This window comes from Lynx canadensis, chromosome B1, assembly GCF_007474595.2.
Source record: "Lynx canadensis isolate LIC74 chromosome B1, mLynCan4.pri.v2, whole genome shotgun sequence".
NCBI lineage: Eukaryota > Metazoa > Chordata > Mammalia > Carnivora > Felidae > Lynx > Lynx canadensis.
Window position 1 is genome coordinate 166,166,830 of NC_044306.2, and position 19,964 is coordinate 166,186,793.

Genomic DNA, 19,964 nt, shown 5'->3' on the forward strand with positions numbered 1-19,964 from the left:
CTTTTTACTTTGATATTTTATAAAAGCAATATAAAAAATTATTCACTTCTGGTTTAAATATTTGCTAGAAGGGCATGAAAAAACACGTAGACACTGACAAACTGCAAATACATAGGAAAAAAGTATTTCCAACTTCACCAGTAACCTTAAAAAAGCAACTAAAACAGTATTTTTTGCACTGAATGTAGCAAAGAATTTCTTTATTCATAATGCTCAATGAAAGCAAGCTTTCATACAGTTCTGGGGTAATCTAGCCCGCTTTTTCACTTCTCTGGAGCCAAGAGGTAATACGCCTTAAAATGCTCATCGTCCTCAGCCCTGAGTAGAAAGATGATCAACTCAGCACTGGAAAGGGCACTAATTCAAAAGCCGAGAAAAAGAGAAATTGTTAAATTGTGGTGTATCTAAATGGAAATATAATTAAAAAATATTCAAATGAATTTTTGAAGTTTATAAGGTTTTATAAGTTTATAAGGTTTTAATCCATTATTTATACCTGTATATCACTATGAACTCAAGTGGAATGAATATATATATATATATATATATATATATATATATATATATACATACACACATACACTCTTTATATACATAAATTTGGGATAAAATATTTTTAAAACATAAACACTGGTTATTTTGAGGTAGTATATTAATAGATAACTTTTAAATATGTTTTGTAACTGTCCATATCCATGAAAATATATACTCACTTTATCATTAGAAAATATATCTTCATTTCAGTGAAAAACTATTCTAAAACTAATCCCACAAAACATGTCCCAACTTTAATCACAAAGCCAAATGCTTATGGTAGAGAAAAGCATACAAGTAAGTTAATGTTTTGCTTCTACATTTAAGATCAGGGATGGGGTGCCTGGTGGCTCAGTCGGTTGAGCGTCCAAGTCTTGGTTTTGGCTCAGGTCATAATCTCATGATTTGTGGGTTCAAGCCCCACATCGGTGTCTGTGCTGATGGCACGGAGCCTACTTGGGATTCTCTGCCTCTCTCTCTACCCCACCCCTCCCCAGGCTTGCTCCCGCTCTCAAAATATATAAACGTAAAAAAAAATAAAAAATAAAAGAATACAGCCTGTAAAGATGCACTATGAAAATACTTTTATGTGGAGACTCTATATATAATTAATTAATTACAACTTTAATGATCAAAGTAGGTACCTATATCATTCCTCACCTCCACAAAGACACTCAGGACCTCTGGTAAGAAATCTTGATTCCCTAGGCACAAACTCCCTACTGAGAGTCATAAGGATTCATATTTGCTTTCTTTAATCATCCTCCAAAAATATACCCAAGATCAAAGGATGAGAAAAATGTCCCCCTCTTTTTGTCTTATGAAACACAAAAATGTTTAATTATATCTTTTGAAGCTAGCTCACAAGTAGCACACAAGTATTTGAAATGGCACACAGGAGTCCATGGAATTGTCTTTTTCAGAGACCTTTTAAACTAGACCAGGCACCTGTCCACCAAAACCCAGTGACTATGGCCTGCTCATTAAGGATCTTACCCTAAGCCTGTATTCTCAAACTATCACAGATCAGAATCACCTGAAATTTGTGAAAACATGGCTTCTTCCCCTGTGCACGCACGTGCACACGCACGCATGCACGCACGCACACACACACACACACTCTCCAGTTTCAGATTCAAAAGGTTTGCAGTGGGGCCTGAGAATTTGTATTTCTAACAAGTTTAAGTGATGCCAATTCTGGGTACCAGAATCTGAAAATCATTGACCAGCTCAAATCTGCTCTGGAAAAACTTATTTATAATTTATAAATATATTTTCTCCATAGATTCATTATGACTAAATATTTTTATGCAACTAATCATTTCTAGCCCAATAGTGTATATGTTACTGTCGTTCAAATAATTAGTGAAACTACTCTTTTATACACAAGAAATGGAATATTTTCTGGATGTGTAACCACAGAAAATTTTATCAAGGCAAAGAAAATAAAAGAATGAGGAATAAGAGAAAAAATTAATGGATAGGGAAGGGAGTTATTTGTAGCTAAAATGGAAAGAATTTAACTCTGAAAGATGGTATATACTTATAAAACTAAAGGTTAAGTTAATTGACTACATTAAATTGTTTTCCAAAGGTTTTTTTGCAGATTATTAACTTGAGTTATAAATACAAACCAAATAAACACATCAAAGACTAAAATTTGGGGGTGTCTGGGTGGCTCAGTTCATTGGGCATCTGACTCTTGATTTTGACTCAGGTCATGATCTCACAGCTTGTAGGATCGAGCCCCACATGGGCCCCTATGCTGGCAGCATGAATCCTGCTTGGGATTCTCTCCTCTCCCTCTCACCCCCTCTCCCACTCCTCTCTCAAAATAAATAAACTTTTTTTTTAAAAAAAGACTAAAATTTTAAGTCATAGTTTCCTTTAAAAGTATATGGTATCACTGGATATATGAAGACAGGCATTTCTTTAGCTGAACTGTAGAAAGGAGATTCAGTATAATGGATGAGATTTAATTAATTTCTAAAAACTACTTAAAGATTCACTTCTGGAAGTGCTGGGTGACTTAAAATATGTTACAAGTATTTCAGAGAAGTATTAGTTTACAATGGCTAAAAATGACTTCAGCACATGACTTAATGTAATGAACGCACAGCTCACATACATCAACTACAGGTATACCTTGGAGATATTCCAGTTTGGTTCCACACACTACAGTACAGTAAGCCAATGAATTTTTTGATTTCTCAGTGTATTCAAAAGTTACGTTTTTATTACACTGTAGTCCATTAAGTACAAAATAGCATTATGTCTCAAAGAGAATGTAAATACCTTAAATAAACAATGTACATACCTTAATGCCTCTCTTAATTAAAAACTGATTTACTGCTAAAATTATGCTAACCATTATCTGAGTTTCCAGCCAAGCTGTCATCTTTTTGCTGGTCGAGGGTCTTGCCTCAATGTTGATGGCTGCTGACTGATCAGGGCAGTAGTGGCTGAAGGTTAAAGTGACTGTGGCAATTTCTTAATATAACAATGACATTTGCTGTATCGACTGACTCTTCCTTTCACAAATGTTTCTCTGTAGCACGCAATGCTATTTGTCAACATTTTGCCCAAAGAAGGACTTCTTTCAAAATTAGAATCAATCCTCTCAAACTCTGCCACTGCTTTATCAACTAAGTGTATGTAATATTCTAAATCCTTTGTTGTCATTTCAATTATCTTCACAGCATCTTCGCCAGTAGATTCCATCTCCAGAAACTACTGATCACTGATCGCCATAACAAATACAATAGTAATGAAATATTATAATAATGAAAAAGTTTTAAATATGGCAAGAATTACTAAAATGTGACACAGAGACATGAAATGAGCAAATGCTATTAGAAAAATGGCACTGACAGACTTGTTCGACACAGGACTGCCATAAACCTTCCATTTGTAAAAAATTCAGCATCTGAGAAGCATGATAAGTTCAAGTACAATAAAGTGAGGTATACCTGAATTTTAATTGTCTTGACATGTATATTTAAATTGTCTTTGGGGTACCTGGGTGGCTCAGTTGGCTGGGCATCCTGCTCTTGGTGTTGGCTGATCTCACGGTTCATGGGATGGAGCCCCACATAAGACTGTGCTGGCAGCGGGGAGCCTGCTTGGGATTCTGTCTCTCTCCTTCTCTCTCTCTCTCTCTCTCTCTCTCTCTCTCTCTCTGCCCCTCCCCTGCTCAGTTCTGTCTCTCTCAAAATAAACATTTCAGAAAAATAAAATTAATACAATAAATTGTCATTTATGCCTATATTACAAGGTAGAGCATATAAACACCAATAAAGGACAGATGAAAGCTGTAAACGGTATTGAAAAGAAATTAATGATATTCAATGGGATTATAAAATGAATTCATGGGGCGCCTGGGTGGCGCAGTCGGTTAAGCGTCCGACTTGAGCCAGGTCACAATCTCGCGGTCCGTGAGTTCGAGCCCCGCGTCAGGCTCTGGGCTGATGGCTCGGAGCCTGGAGCCTGTTTCCGATTCTGTGTCTCCCTCTCTCTCTGCCCCTCTCCCGTTCATGCTCTGTCTCTCTCTGTCCCAAAAATAAATAAACGTTGAAAAAAAAAATTAAAAAAAAAAATGAATTCATTATAAATGGTCAACTCCAACAATCAACACAATGCTACTGACCCTTTAAAGCACATTCATCTTGAACAAGAAGTGATGATATAATTAGCTGTTTTCAAACCAGCAATAAGTGCAGCAACAATCTGCAGCTAGTAGAAAAACACAAGCTCTAACGAGTTCAAGTGTCACTGATGCTCAGATTGACAGTCTGCCACTTAGCACAAGCTCTTAGCTCCTGAGTCTCAGTTTCCATATCTGTAAAGTAGAAATAATCATCACCTACCTCACAGAGTTTTGTAAAGAGATTTATTAAATAGTGCACTATGTCTAACATACTGAATAACTTCATTCTTTCAACTAATGTTTGCTGAGCTTCGAGTATATGCCAAACAATGTTACAGATAGCAGAAATAAATCAGGGAACAAAAGACAAAAATCTCTGCTTCCTAGGAGCTTACCTTCTAGTGTTCCTTTATTTTACCTTGTCTTAGGCACAGTGCTGGGTACTTTGAGAATGAATAAAAGTGCCCAGAGCAGGTCAACATACTCAATTCAACAACAACAACAAAAAGATAACACTAGTGTAATCATACAGCGTATAAATTTAGAAAACAGAAAGTCCTAGGAGAGGACATGACATGAGGTTGGAAGACAGAAAGGGAGTGGAGGGTAGACTTCTGGGAAGAGAGGGCATGTTAAATGAACTCTGGGAAATGACAGGAGAGATTTGTAGATTTTAGAAATATTATGAATGAAGGCTAGGAGACTGAAAAGCCCTGTGTTCATTTAAGTAACAGTGAGTAGTTCAATATGGCTGGAGTTTCAAGTACACATTAAGGAGTGAGGGCAAATAAAGATGGAAATCTAGGTTAGGACCATGTAAGTCCTTACTTACTAAGATGAAAAATTTATACTTATTTTGAAGGAAATGGGAAATCATCGAAGATATGAAGAGGATATACGATGGGAATGCAAGCTGGTGCAGCCACTCTGGAAAACAGTATGGAGGTTCCTCAAAAAACTAAAAATAGAACTACCCTATGATCCAGCAATTGCACTACTAGGCATTTATCCATGGGATACAGGTGTGCTGTTTTGAAGGGACACATGCAGCCCCATGTTTATAGCAGCACTATCAACAATAGCCAAAGTATGGAAAGAGCCCAAATGTCCATCGATGGATGAATGGAAAAAGAAGATGTGGTATATATATACAATGGAGTATTACTCGGCAATCAAAAAGAAGAAATCTTGCCATTTGCAACTACATGATGGAACTGGAGGGTATTATGCTAAGTGAAATTAGTCAGAGAAAGACAAAAACCATATGACTTCACTCATATGAGGACTTTAAGAGACAAAACAGATGAACATAAGGGAAGGGAAACAAATAATATAAAAACAGGGAGGAGGGCAAAACAGAAGCGACTCAAATATGGAGAACAAACTGAGGGTTACTGGAGGGGTTGTGGGAGGAGAGATGGGCTAAATGGGTAAGGGGCACTAAGGAATCTACTCCTGAAATCAGTGTTGCACTATATGCTAACTAATTTAGATGTAAATTTAAAAAAATTAAAAATAAAATTAAAAAAAAGAGGATGTGATACGATATGGACATTTAAAGGATTTCTTTGCAAGAAGTTGAAAGCACATTGGAATGGGGGAGAAAAGGCAGGGAGGCTAGACTGAAAAAAGGAAAAAAATGTGCTTCCGAACACAGTTGACTAGTAACCTAACAAGGAGTGGGATTACTAGAGATTTCCAGAGGCATCTCGGAGTGCACATTTGTGACATCAGCAGCACCAACGGCTGGCGAGGACACCCCAACAACCTGGCAGGAACCACGCTCATATTCCCCACTGTACCTCCTGTCCTCTGCCTGTTACCAACACTGCTTCCTCAACAGGACATACTCTGTCCACACATTCCTACCATCACCCCATCCATCTGGACCATGACCCAAATCAAGCAGGCAAAAAATGTGACTAATTGGGCACTGAGGACCACAATACACCCTCTTTTGCATTACTTAGCTCAAATGAAATGTTACAATTTGAGAGAGAAAAGACAGCTTAGGACTCTGAGTAAGAATTGTTTTTTAAAATACCACTGCCCTACTGAAAACATTTCACTTTTCTCTAGGTCCTTGGTTTAGGAATCTTAAAAGTATAATAATAGTTCAGGGGCACCTGGGTGGCTCAGTTGGTTGAGCATCATCGGACTTCAGCTTAGGTCATGATTTCATGGTTCATGGGTTTGAGCCCCACATCAGGCTCTGTGCTGACAGCTCAGAGGCTGGAGCCTGTTTTGGATTCTGTGTGTGCCTCCCTCCCGCACTCTGTCTCTCTCTCTGTCTCTCAAAAATAAACATTTAAAAAAAAATTTTTAAGTATAATAATAGTTCAGAATCAGGCATTTTTCTAACCTGACAAGGTAGAAATGGTGATTTGTTAGCTGAAGGGCATCTCAGGTAAGTAGAGAGAATATATGAGAACACCTGTCTTGGAAAGACTTTAGTGAAGAAAAGATATTATAAATTAAGATTTTTAACAATAACCTTCAGTGTATCATTATAGTATGTAAGGGAAACGACAATGTTTTTAAATAGTGCTAGTTATGAAAACTATACCTTGAAGAAAAAGACTTCACCAAATTTTTGGATAATTTAAAACTGATTTTGACCTTCTTTCTCATAACTAAGCTATTATGATTTTTTTATTACCTTTCCTACATACAGAGTTGAAATTTTATAAATTTGTGTTGCTGACAGAAATATAGACATGTACTCCTCTTCCTCATTCAGAAAGGCCTTGAATGAAATGAATAGATTTTAGAAAAAGAAATTAAGAAGTGTTTAATTAAGGCCTAGTAGCTTGGGCCCCAAGAAGATGTGATCAACTGGACATGAATAGGAATAAAGCTTTCATCAGTCCGACACCGCTTATTATTTCAGAAAACAGCTGGGGGCACTAGAGTGAATGTGACTAGAATAAGTTTTATCTTGAGATTTCCCTTTAATTTCACATGTTCTCACCATCAAATATAATCCGGAAACAATGACACTTGACACGGAATTACACCCTGAGACTATATAGGCTTTGTGAAAGAAAACAAAGAGAATATCGTCCATGTACTCTTCGCTCTAGAACAAACTGATTTATTAGGATAGCAATTTTTTCCCCTGATAACCAAAATATATTTACTGTAGAAATTTTAGAAACTACAGATGAATACCATGAGAAAAACAGAAATCACCCATAATCCCATCACCCAAACATAAGTAACATCACCATTTGGTTTACTCTCCACCAATAAAGTAGTTTCTGTGCATTAAACTGGATTTTTTCAAAAGTAAGATTCTGTAACTTTTCATTCCTCCTATCCTAAACATATTTCCATATCATTAAAAAGTCTTCCTTCCCAACAACTTCACACATTTTAATTTGCTTTCCAAGTTTACTGATGTGATGTGTGAAAGTGTGCTTAGTAAACATCCCTCTCCTCCTGACCTTAAAAAAGTCCATTTTTTTCCCTCTGTGAATTGCCCATTTATGTCTATTTTTCATTGGGCATAATTTTTCACATGGGTATTCATTCATGTCTCACTGCAGTTTATAATAGCCTTTGAAAAGGGTTTACTAGTATATAAAATATAGACCTCAGAGTTTTAATTTCGGTTTTGGTATCTCTTGGCAACATTTTTCAAAACAGTATTTTTGTGATTATTAAAATAATAGTAGCTATAGAAGATTTGGGAATGTGAAGAAGAATATTTTCAAAGAGCCACAACTCTACCACCTAGAAATCCAATTTTTTTTCATATATGTCAGTGAATACATCCATTGATACAAACAGGAACTTGTATACAAACAGGAAGTACAACAGTCTTGTCCAATGTTTAATTTAGAACAATGCCTAATATATAGTAAGAGCTGAATATGTGAGTAAATGATATTTTATCTTTTTAGAATACTTTCTAAGTAATGAAATTTTTTTTTTAATTTTTTTTTTCAACATTTATTTATTTTTGGGACAGAGAGAGACAGAGCATGAACGGGGGAGGGGCAGAGAGAGAGGGAGACACAGAATCGGAAACAGGCTCCAGGCTCTGAGCCATCAGCCCAGAGCCCGACGCGGGGCTCGAACTCCCGGACCGCGAGATCGTGACCTGGCTGAAGTCGGACGCTTAACCGACTGCGCCACCCAGGCGCCCCATGAAATTTTTTTCAAAACTATTTTGGAAACTGAATTGCATCAATATAGATATACAGTACAATAATTTAGGTATTTTGCTATTGCAGGCTTTATTCTTCTTTTTCGTATTACATTCATGTTCACTGTAATGAACATATTTATAAATCTTCATATAAAATTCATAGGATTACCTTGGTATATATTTCTAGACCCAGTATGACTGAGTCAAAGCCTGAAAGGATTTACAGGTTTTAATACATACTCTCATTTTATCAGCTTATATCATTGCATGAACATACCCTTCATTTAGAAGCACAAAAGAAGATTCCATGAAGGTCACAACTCTTTAACAAAACTAGTGTCACTGTTACTTCTTACTCTAATGGTGGCACTAGCTCCATGAAAAGTGTCGTTTCTATGGCTAAGATGATTTCTGAAGTGAAAGAAATCCATCTAAGGTAATAGGAAGGGAATAACGTCTTTAAGAGAGTACATTCACATCAAACCTCTTCTTAAGTGATAAGGAAAGCTGTTCAGCTGCTATAACTATGACCAGGAATAGAGACAGCACACACACTATTGTTCCAAGAGTTGATCCACAGATTCTCCTTCTCGCAAGCACAAACTATTCAATGTATCTTCACCATTGCATTGGGTTTGGGCTATTCCCAAGCGATTTTGCTTGTAGCATTTTCTTTGATTTTCCTTCATCAAAAAGGCTATGTCTAATTAGATCAGACAACAACTGAGACATGTACTGAAGCCTTCAGTATGTCAACATTCTTGACCTCTTAATTTAAAAATAGATTCTAACAAGTTTATTTGTCTAGCCAATAAGTCATTTCCTTCGTTTTACAGACATCAAAATAAACAATATCCTATTCAATTTCTATTTAATCATTAAGTAATTGTATTAAAAAAGTATTTGATTCTTGCCATCCAAAGGTCAAGCATTCCCGAAATCCGGTTTTAGACTGCGTAGATTATCCATTTATGTATACAATTTAACAAATGTTAAATTAGCAGCTAGTGCTGGGGCACCTTGGTGGCTCACTCCGCTAAGCCTCCAACTTTGGCTCAGGTCATGATCTCATCGTGGTGAGTTCAAGCCCCGCTTTGGGCTCTGAGCTGACAGTGGGGAGCTTGCTTCCAATTTCTCTGTCTCCCCCTCTCTTTGCCCCTCCCCCACTCGTGTTTTTTTTCTCTCTCTCAAATAAATAACTATTTAAAAAATTAGCAGCTAGTGTTATTTTTTTAACTCCCTAAAACTTTTTGAATGTTGCCAATTTGCTTTTCAATATATGTAGTATGACCACATTTTCATAAAAACAAATCATCCCAATATAATAAGTATGTAATATGTATTTGTAATGAGAACAGAAGAGAGTCCAGAAGGAGTAGACATTACCCCTTGGGGTAGAGTGGAGTGAGGACTCACACTGGGGCACTGAAGGAGTTTACAGTGTTACAACGATCATAGGTCACGCACCTGTTCTTAAGCCAAAGATTTTTTTTTTATGATGGCACTCTTCAGATATTTGACCTAGCCCAATATAAAAATTACTCTCTCCTCTATAGTTACTTTTCTAGTACAGCAATCAGTTGGTAGACAAAGAGCCCCCATTCTTGTGGATCAATCTTCTAGAGCTGATGAGACTGAGAAGCTTGCTCTCAGACTACAGAACTGTTTCTCCTTGCAAAGAACTAGCATGAAAAGAAGAAACAAGAAACGTTGTGGTCTTATTGAGATAACATTCTAAACACCTGAGTTAGCATGCCCTTATGATTAAGAATAGTTTAAATATATCCTTTAAAAGCAGAAAGGCTTGACTCTCCAAACTGGAGGGTTTCACTAAGTTGATGTCTCTCTGCTGTACATAGGAAAGTATGACTATGTTTTATAACGTAAGAGGAAGGATGCCTCAAACCATTAAGTTCTGCAAAGTTAATGTGTGCGGGGACGAACGCGGGCTTTTCTGCAGCGCTCCTTTAAAACCATTTCTGAGCAAACTCCAACACAAACACCTTCCTAAGGAATAAACCCGGCTTTTCTACTGGGTTACAACTTCAACCCCCATTGTCTTCCTTACCCTTGAGACAAAGCCAAAATTGCCTTTAGACTGCTGGATTTCACAATGAGATGACAAGTGTGTGCGCGCATAATTTACCTTTTCACAAAACCCAGCATTCAGGATAGATAAAATAATTCCTCTTTTGCAATCAAAATCAAGTAACTGAAAACGGGGTCTCTCCGTTTTGGTTTTGTTTTGTTTTTTAAGTTCAACAACAGACCTAAAGTCTAGTTTTGAGGCACTGCATCAAACCTGAAAGCAATTATTGGGGAAGCGGGAGAGGAAGAGGGGGAAGGGAAGGGGGAGCAGGGTGAGAAGTGAAACAGAAATCAAGGAAACAGACCTAGGAGTTCGCACGTTCACCCTTACCAATTCCTCCATCCGCACACATCACAGCATGACGATCACGACTCTCAAGGTGCAAGAGAAAACCCAACACAAATCCGAAAAGTGGAGGCGGGTTATGCGTCTCTGCCAGCCATTTGCTTTTTGGGGAAACAAAAAACAAGAAAACAAACAAAAAAAACCACTTCTCAGAAGACAGCCCGCAAACCGCTCGGCTGAAGCCTGGGCCAAAGCCGCGACCTCCTCCTCCTCCTCCCCTTGCTCCTCCAGCCCTCCTGGCCTGGCTCCGGAGCAGCAGAGCTTCCGCGAACAGCCAATCGCCGGCAGCCCCGCCTCCCGTGACGCAGGGGGGCGTGGCGTGGCGGAGGCTGGCTTCCCGGCCTCAGCTGTAGCACCGAGCTGCCAGCCTGCCGAGGGCCCGGGCCCCGGTGGTCCAGAGCTTTTACAGTCCCACCCCGGCCGTTTATCCAAACTTGAAGCGCTTGGCAGTTATTTTTTTTGGAGGGGTAAAAGGAACAAATCTAAACTTTTAATGTTATTGTTTTATAACTGGGAAAGGAATTGAGAAAAAGACTACAATTCTGATTTGGCCTCGCTCAGTGTAATGTACTTTGTTCGTATACCTGCCATGGTCTGGGGCTTTAAGCAAAAATATTTTTCTCCTAAATAAATTCCAGCAACCCATTTGGTCCCTCAAAACTTCTGACCAACTAACTGCTTTGAGAAAGGAAAAAAGGGATTTGGGAAAAGACAGCCAATAATGGCAATAATTCAGACTAAAAACTAATAATCACTGACCGCCAATTGTTTTATCCCACTGAAACAAAAGGAGCCAAAACCTCCACAGCTCATTTGTACATCTATCTTACATTTTCTTAACTGTTGCTCAAATGCGCAGACAAAGTGAAGAAAACTAACGATCCTTCAAATGTTTCACTAACAGGGAAGAGCTCTCCAGGGCAGACCCATGGAGCCACTTGGGAGGTTTGCAGACTCTCCCAGACCAGGCTGGAGAGGCCAAACAAGTTCCTACATTCACTGGGAACGTGCCTCTCCCGGAGGGGAGAAACAAGTTCTGGGTGTGGCTTCCTGTGATGGCAGAACTTGGAAAGCAACTTCTGCAGGCAAGGGCAAATCTCTATAGAGTGTAGTCAACCCTGGGAATAAATTCAGTTGATTCAAGAAGACTGGCATTTACGCGGCCTCTGAAAATTCCTAGCCTTGGTAGCACTTTTTGCAGTCGTGTGAGTGTCCCTAACAGGATTTAGGATTAAACTTAAAATTACATTTTCTATCTGATAGCCAACCTTCTTGAGGAGACTTGAAATTTAAGATGGGCCTCCCAGAGTTTCCCCAGTCAGCACCCATGCTATAATCTCTGTGAAGGGCCTTCCTGGGAGGATGCATACCAGGACAATTCAGGCAGGCCACTGGTATTTGCCGCCTGTTTGGATTGCTTAAATCAGTGGTTCTAACCAGCTACACCTCAGAGTCAACAGGGGAGCTTGATGCCAAGGCTCAACCCAGCCCAATTAAACTGGAATCTATAGGGGTGGGGCTCCGGCATATTTCTTTCTTTCAAGTTCCCTGAGGACTCTAATCTGCAACAAGGGTGAAAATCACTGGCTCAGATTTAAATGATTAGAGACAATTTGACGTAATATTTAAGTTAAAAATGTGATATTTTGTAAGTAAAAGTAAAGTAAAAAATTAGGTAAATTTTTGCAGAATAATGTGAAACATTTGGTAATATAACTTGTCTTTATGTATTCTTTACATATTTGTATATTTTTATGTAAATACAGAAAATATGTGGTGAGATACACATCAAAATTGTTTTACTCAGAAGGGAAGGATTGAAGAGTGAGGGGAAATTATTAGCTTTCCATTCATGTCTGTGTCATTTGACAAGGAAAGGTACATGTACCCTGTTTATGATTTAAATAGATCCAGTCAAGTTTAAAAAATTAATATTTATGAATGTCACTGCAAATGGCCACTATTAAAGTAGACTTCAGTTTGTTTTTGCAAATGTTCCTCTAATATATAACTTTTCTAAGGGTTCTTTCCATTTTGTAAAAGGAAAGAAAGAAAAAATCCATAGTTTCTTTAACACATTAGCTAATTGCCAAACAATATATTTACTTCCTTATAATTCATATAATGTACCTATCATCTGATGATTTTTTTAAACTAATATTCAAAGTATACAATATAAATGTAAGGAAATTTCACCTTTTCCAAATTATTTGTAATTAGTATCTCAAAACTAATGGTTTTGGGGCACCTGTATGGCTCAGTCGATTAAGCATCCAACTCTTGATTTCAGCTTAGGTCATGATCTCATGGTTCATGAGTTTGAGTCTTGCTTTGGGCTCTGTGCTGGCAGCATGGAGCCTGTTAGGGATTCTCTGTCTTTCTCTGTCTGCTCCACTCCTGCTCACACTCTCTCCCTAAAAAATAAATAAATAAACATTACAAAAAAAACTAACAGCTTCATAATTAATTCCCAATAGGAAACATGGCATAGTAATCAAGTGCCTAGGTTTGACCTGGCTTTAAATCTTAGCTTTGCATATTTTTAGATAAACGATCTAAGGTACCATCTCTAAACCCCACAGGTAAAATGAATCCAATAATATCTACAACAGTTTTATTAAGACTACACCACATCATGTAATAGGTGCTTAATAAGTGATAGCTATTAATCCACTGACTTCTATTGTCCTATCGTTTCTTAAACATTCAAAGATTAGCATGGCAGCAGTAGACTAAGAATTTATCAGGAAACATTTTTATAAAATAGTATGATTTTTTCTATGACCATTGATACTTCTTATCCAATTATATAGGCGAAAGAGAAACATTCATTCTTTCAGGTCACTGCTTTAGCATAGAACATATATAAGGGTGTTTTTTGTTTGTTTGCCTCAAAACATTCTACATATAACAATGTTTCCTGAAGTGATACACAAGCGGATTTTAGGATTCATAAACCACCATTTCTTTTTCTCTATACTTATTAACAGAGAGTGACTTAAGCACAGATCATGATGTTTCCCAGGATTGGTTTCCTGACTAACTGCTGGACAAAAAAAAGGAGAGGTCAATGCCTCAAGCAATAAGGGCTTATCTCCTGTAGGTAATATCATCCTGCGTTTTAGTAATATCATCTTGCATTTTCTGTCTCTTTTTTTTCTTTCCTGGACGTTTACTGAGCATCAGTAAAACATTTCTATGTTAGGCACTATTCTAAGTAGTTTACATCTATCACCTCACTTGATCCTCTTGTCAGCCAAAGTTAGAGCAAGCCAAAGTGTGAAGGATGAAGAGAAGTCAGGCAAATGAAAGGATGAATAAGGGTAAGACCATTGCAGATAGAGGAAACATGCTAGAGGTGGAACAGCTTTCACATTGGGGATTTATAGGTCATATTCGTATTACTAGCATGGAGATTTTCACAGGATATTGGTGGCTTTGGCCTGTGTAGGTTGCCCAGCTCTACGATGTTTTTATATTTCTGGTTCCATATTTCAAGGGTGTTCTATCTGATCATGGTCAACCCTCACTTCCATCCCTTTTTCTACTACTAGTCTACCCCGTCAATTCCCAACCATGCAGAGACTCTACTGGCTGTTTCTCCCCTCTTACGTTTCCAGGTTGTGTTAGCAGAATGTTATGAAAGTAAGCTAATTGAAAAGTTAATGGAGTCCACACTCTTGATAAACTTTCTGTTTATTCCTAAGTGATTCCTTATCATTATCAGCCAAGCTCCCCTCTTCTGACAAACACTTAACTGAGCACCCACCAAATGACAGCCTGAACTCACCACCTCCACTCACTAGAAGGGAGTCCACAGCATGCTGACGTGGATCCAAGCGCCACAATGTATAAATCTCATTATTTCCCTTCCCTCTCACTCTTTCTCCATTCCTGCATTTCTGTGTAAGTGGTTCTCCCTTCTCTAAAAAAGCTCATTTCTCTCTGAAGTTGGTATCTCTGGCCACCGGCTCTTGCCCCTTCCACAACTTTATGGTACCCATTATTGCCTCTTTATATCATTAACTTGTTTCTTTTCACTGGACCTTCAACCTACGTATATTTAATTTAGAGATGGATATATATGTTCTTCACACCAAAGAAGAGGAGGAGGAGAAAGAAGGTAGGAAGGGAGAGAAAGGGAGAAGGAAGGAGAAGAAAGAAGAGAAAATGATAGAGAAGGCTCTCTTTTGATCTTGCTATTCTTTTGGATCAAACTGGTTTTTTTTCCTCTCTCCACATTACCAAGATTCACTGGAACATATCTTAATCGCTTCCTGACTCCTTGAGCCCCTGCAATCTGATTTCACTCTTTTCTCCCCTGAACTTATCAATGGTCACAATTCCAATTGTCAAACTCAGTTGTATCTCTCCCATTCTCCATTGTCACAACTGGCTTTGATAGCCACTCCCTGCTACTAGGAACTCTTCTTTGGGGGAGTTCTGTGGTTCTTCCTGGTTCTCTTCTTCTTTTATTTTAAATCATTTTTTAAATAAAACATTAAAAAATTTTAATGTTCATTTATTTTTGAGAGAGGGAGAGTGACAGAGTGTGAGTAGGGGAGGGGAAGAGAGAGAGGGAGACACAGGATCTGAAGCAGGCTCCAGGCTCCGAGCTGTCAGCACAGAGCCCGACATGGGGCTCAAACTCAACAAACCCTGAGATCATGACCTGTGGTGAAGTTGGATGTTCAACCAACTGAGCCACCCAGGCGCCCCTAGATAAAAAAGATTTTTATAAAGACTCTTGTCTGGTTCATCTGCTTTCTTCTCTACCTCAGGTGTATGAATTCTCCCAAGATCTGCCCTGGTAGCTCATTCATTGTGATAATGTAGTTATGGTTTCCAGCCTGAGGACTTCCAAGCTTTCTGCCCTTTGCTGAGCTGCAGGTGTGCATTTCCAGTTGTCTGCCCACCACCTCTTCCTGATAACAATGTCACCTTGATACTTCCAATGCAGTGCGCCCTTCTCTCTACGCTTGCTCCTCCCTTTTCTCCTTTCTATTTCCCTACCAGGCTCTGCTGTGGCCACAGCTGGGGTTCGGTCATGCCTAGGCAGGTCTGGCAAACTAGTGGGGCAGCACAGCAGACATTTATTGTCATGGGAGGCCTAGGAAGAACTTGGGATTTAGTTATTCTAAGATGAAATTCCAGGCCGATTTGACTGGCCTAGCAAAAATCTTAATCCTTGTAGGGGTTGGATGACTCTCAAGGAAAGTGCTTTTCATTAGAATTATCTTCCCCATCTCCCTTTAAATATCAACACAGAACCTTAATACAAGTTTGTGAAATACTAATACATTTACTGTATGTAATGTATACAAATATCTTCACTATAGAGATATGGAACAGGTTTATAGGAGTGTAAAAGACAGGGAATTCTCATGGGACAGCGGAACTAGCAAAAGTTTCATATGGGGTTGTGACTTGAGTGGGGCTTCTGATATGTGTAGGAATGCACTGATGGAAAAATAAGGGTCAAGCCTCTGGCTAAATACAAAACAACAGACAAATAAGAAGAAAAATGCAAATGCATTGGAGTATATGGCATGTTTGAGAATTGTTTACCTTTTTTTCAGGCCAGTGCAGAGAAGGAGACAAAGAGTATTAGGACTCCAGTGTGAAGGTTTCTGAGCAAAAGAGTTGTGGTCAGTTCTGTGCCATAACAAATTAAACACACTGGACAGGATAGACATTGCAATGTGAGAGAGATGAAATAAAGGCCTGAAACAAGGGTCTGGCAGTGGTGTGGAAAGGAAGGGATGCATTCGAGAGTCTTTGCAAGGTCAAATCTTCCTTGAGAAGAAAAATGAGCTCCATCCAACAATGTAGGTTGCATGGCCAGTAGGAATGTTATTGCTCTGCAGTAGTGGGGTTGGTCAGAGGATCCTGTGCTCTGCAGAAGAGCCCTGACCTGGACAGGCTGACAAGCAGAATCCTAGTTGGTTGTTTTTTTTTTGTTTTTTTGTTTTTTTGGTCTGATACATGGTACATGACTTAAATGGTGATAGGAAGTACCATTAAGTTAGGCATTTCATTAAGCCCAGTGCAAGTTTTCATGCTGAATGTAGTGACATTCCTGCCATCTATTGGGTGAAGTACCAAATCTCTTCTTTTTTTAAATTTAACTTAATACTTAATTTAATTGATTTATTTTTTAATTTACATCCAAGTTAGTTAGCATATAGTGCAATAATGATTTCAGGAGTAGAATCCAGTGATTCATCCCCTATGTATAACACCCAGTGCTCATCCCAACAAGTGTCTTCCTTAATGTCTCTTACCCCACCCACAACCCTTCCAGTGACCCTCAGTTTGTTTTCTGTACCAAATCTCTTCTTTGAATAAGAACCTCCCCTTATCTGTGGGGGGATATGTTCTGGGCTCCCCAGGAAATGCCTGGAAGGGCAGATAGTAGTGAACCCTACGTATACTATGTTTTTTCCAATATATACAGACCTACAATAAAGCTTAATTTATAACATAGGAACAGTAAGAGGTTAACAGCCATAACTAATAATAAAATAGAATTATACTGTAAAACAAGTTATGTGAACGTGGTCTCTCTCTCTCATAATATCATTGCACTGTACTCACCCTTCTTCTTCCTGTGTTGATGTAAGATGACAAAATGTCTATGTGATGAGATGAAGTGAGGTGAATGACAGAGGCACTATGACATAGTGTTAGGCTACTAGTGACCTTCTGACCATACATCAGAAGGAGGAGCTTCTGCTACCGGACCATGGTTGACTGCAGGTAACTGACACCATGGAAAGCAAATCTCAGTTAAGGGGTAATTACTGTGCCAGGAAACAAATCACAATAGAAAGTCAGCATGACCAGAGAGGAGCACACAGTGGACTTCAAAGGTGCTGGGGATGTTTATTATCAAGCTCTATGGTGGTATAATATAGTCAGGATTCTACAGAGAACAGAACCAATATGATGGTATAAATATGTATTGGGAGAGAGAAATTTTAAGGAAATAGCTCACACAATTAGGTGGTGGGGGGGGGGGGAGGTGGTGGTGGAGATCCAAAACCTGCAGCAGCAGGCTGGAGACCAATGGAAGAATTGATTTTGCAGTGTGAGTGCAAAGGTTATCTGCTGCCAGAATTCTCCCTCAGTCTTTTTCTGTTAAGGCTTTCAGCTGATTGAATGAGATCCACCCTTATTATGGAGGTTAATTTCTTTGAATCAAGATCTGCTGATTTAAAGTTAACCTTATTTTAAAAATACTTTTGCAGGGGCGCCTGGGTGGCGCAGTCGGTTAAGCGTCCGACTTCAGCCAGGTCACGATCTCGCGGTCTGTGAGCTCGAGCCCCGCGTCAGGTTCTGGGCTGATGGCTCAGAGCCTAGAGCCTGTTTCCGATTCTGTGTCTCCCTCTCTCTCTGCCCCTCCCCATTCATGCTCTGTCTCTCTCTGTCCCAAAAATAAATAAACGTTGAAAAAAAAAAATACCTTTGCAGAAACATGTAGAATAATGCTTGACCAAATATCTGGGTGCTGTGGCCTAGTCAAATTGGCACATAAAATTAGCCATCACAACTTCCTTTTATCATTGTTTTTAAACTGTTAAGATACATTAAAAATTAAAAAAAAAAAGATCAATGTCTTCATCTTGGAAGCTGAGAGTACAATTTGGAATATAAGATCCCAAGGTCAGCTAAAACAGTTGTGAAAGCTCTGGTAAGCAAATAATAATAAAATAGACTTAAAAAAAAAAAACAAAAACAAAAACCCCAGCCAAACCAGGGCCCTTTGGAATCCAAGGGAATCATCTTTGTTAACAAGGACTACCAAAACAGAAGGGCAAGGTATAGGCAGGCCTTTCCTGTTCTCACTTACTTGGTCCCAGGCCACATTAAAAATCTCCCACTGATTTGGAAGCTTCCAATTGGAAATTCAGGGCATTTGCTGAATCATTAGTTGAGACCTGAAGGGAAGAATCTAGAAAATATCTTGCCCTTGTCAATCAGATAGAATTGAGAGGTGGGAAAGAGGGCTGGTTAGACCTCCAACGAGCTGAGTCCCTTGCTGTGCCCCAAACTGTTTCTGCTACCACATGCTGGCATTGACTATTCCTCTGAAAACTGTTATTGCTTAAATCTACCCAGGGTATAATGTTTAATGTTCAGATTAATTGGGACCATCTGTCATCTAGGAGACACATTTACTCAACCCACAGTGAGTATGGAGCAAGATAAATATTTATTTCTCTGTTTACCAAAGTGATGTTTCTTTTTTTTAATTATTTTTTAATAAATGTTTATTTATTTTTGAGAGAGAGAGACACACTCACAGCATGAGCAGGGGAGGGGTAGAGAGAGAGGGAGACACAGAATCTGAAGCAGGCTCCAGACCCTGGCTGTCAGCACAGAACCCAACGCAGGGCTCCAACTCATAAACTGCAAGATCATGACTGAGCTGAAGTCAGAGGCTTTACCGACTGAACCACCCAGGTGCCCTCAAAGTGATGTTTCTTAAACATTATGTTTTTGTCAAAGTTCCATAAATCAAATTTTATTTCAAATGCCCTAGTGAAATTCTTTATTAAAGGAGTCTGGTAGAGCATCCTTTTATAATTTCAAATTCTGTTATGTTTGTTTTTCTTGAAAGAGGGCACTAATGATGTTTAATGTTCTATGCAGTCCTGCTAGTTTCTGAGTGGTCCTTCACGAGGCCCCTCAATATTAACGGGTGCATAAAATTGACTTGCTATCATTGCCATAGAGATTTTATAAGAATTCTTAACAATATTTTTTGTGTGTGTACATTCCATTAAGCCAGCTTTTACAGATGCTAAGACAGAGGTCTTATGCTATTCTTTTATATGCTCTCAATTTACATAGTTTAATCCATGCTAAAATTTCTTTGGTTTTTTAAAATAATCTTTATTTGCATAAAAGTAGATTAAAATAAAACAGATTTAACAAAAGTGAATTAGGAAAGTATCAGCTTTACCTGGAAATTTTAAAAACACTGTCTAGAGCAGACATTATAATTTCTATGTATCATTCTTCTTACATTTCAGCATGTGAAGTAGATAAATGTTTTACTACAGTAGAAAAACAAGACATGACTAGTATTATTGAATTGTGTTCTGATGACATTGGCATTATAGTCAGAGTCTGGATTGGATTTGACCAATGGTGACTTTAATTTCTGGGCCTCCATTTCCTCTTTTGTAAGA

At 38.5% G+C, this 19,964-nt stretch overlaps 1 protein-coding gene across 4 annotated transcripts in view; it reads right to left on the bottom strand.

Annotated features, from left to right (window-relative positions):
• ATP10D (ATPase phospholipid transporting 10D (putative)) overlaps positions 1-10,999 on the bottom strand; it is a 118,039-nt gene extending 107,040 nt beyond the window's left edge. For all 4 annotated transcript variants that reach the window (XR_004343551.1, XM_030313919.2, XM_032592997.1 and 1 more), the window contains exon 1: positions 10,753-10,999. The gene's annotated coding sequence lies outside the window, so the exon portion shown is untranslated. The remainder of the gene's footprint in view (positions 1-10,752) is intronic.
• Positions 11,000-19,964: the final 8,965 nt, after the last annotated feature.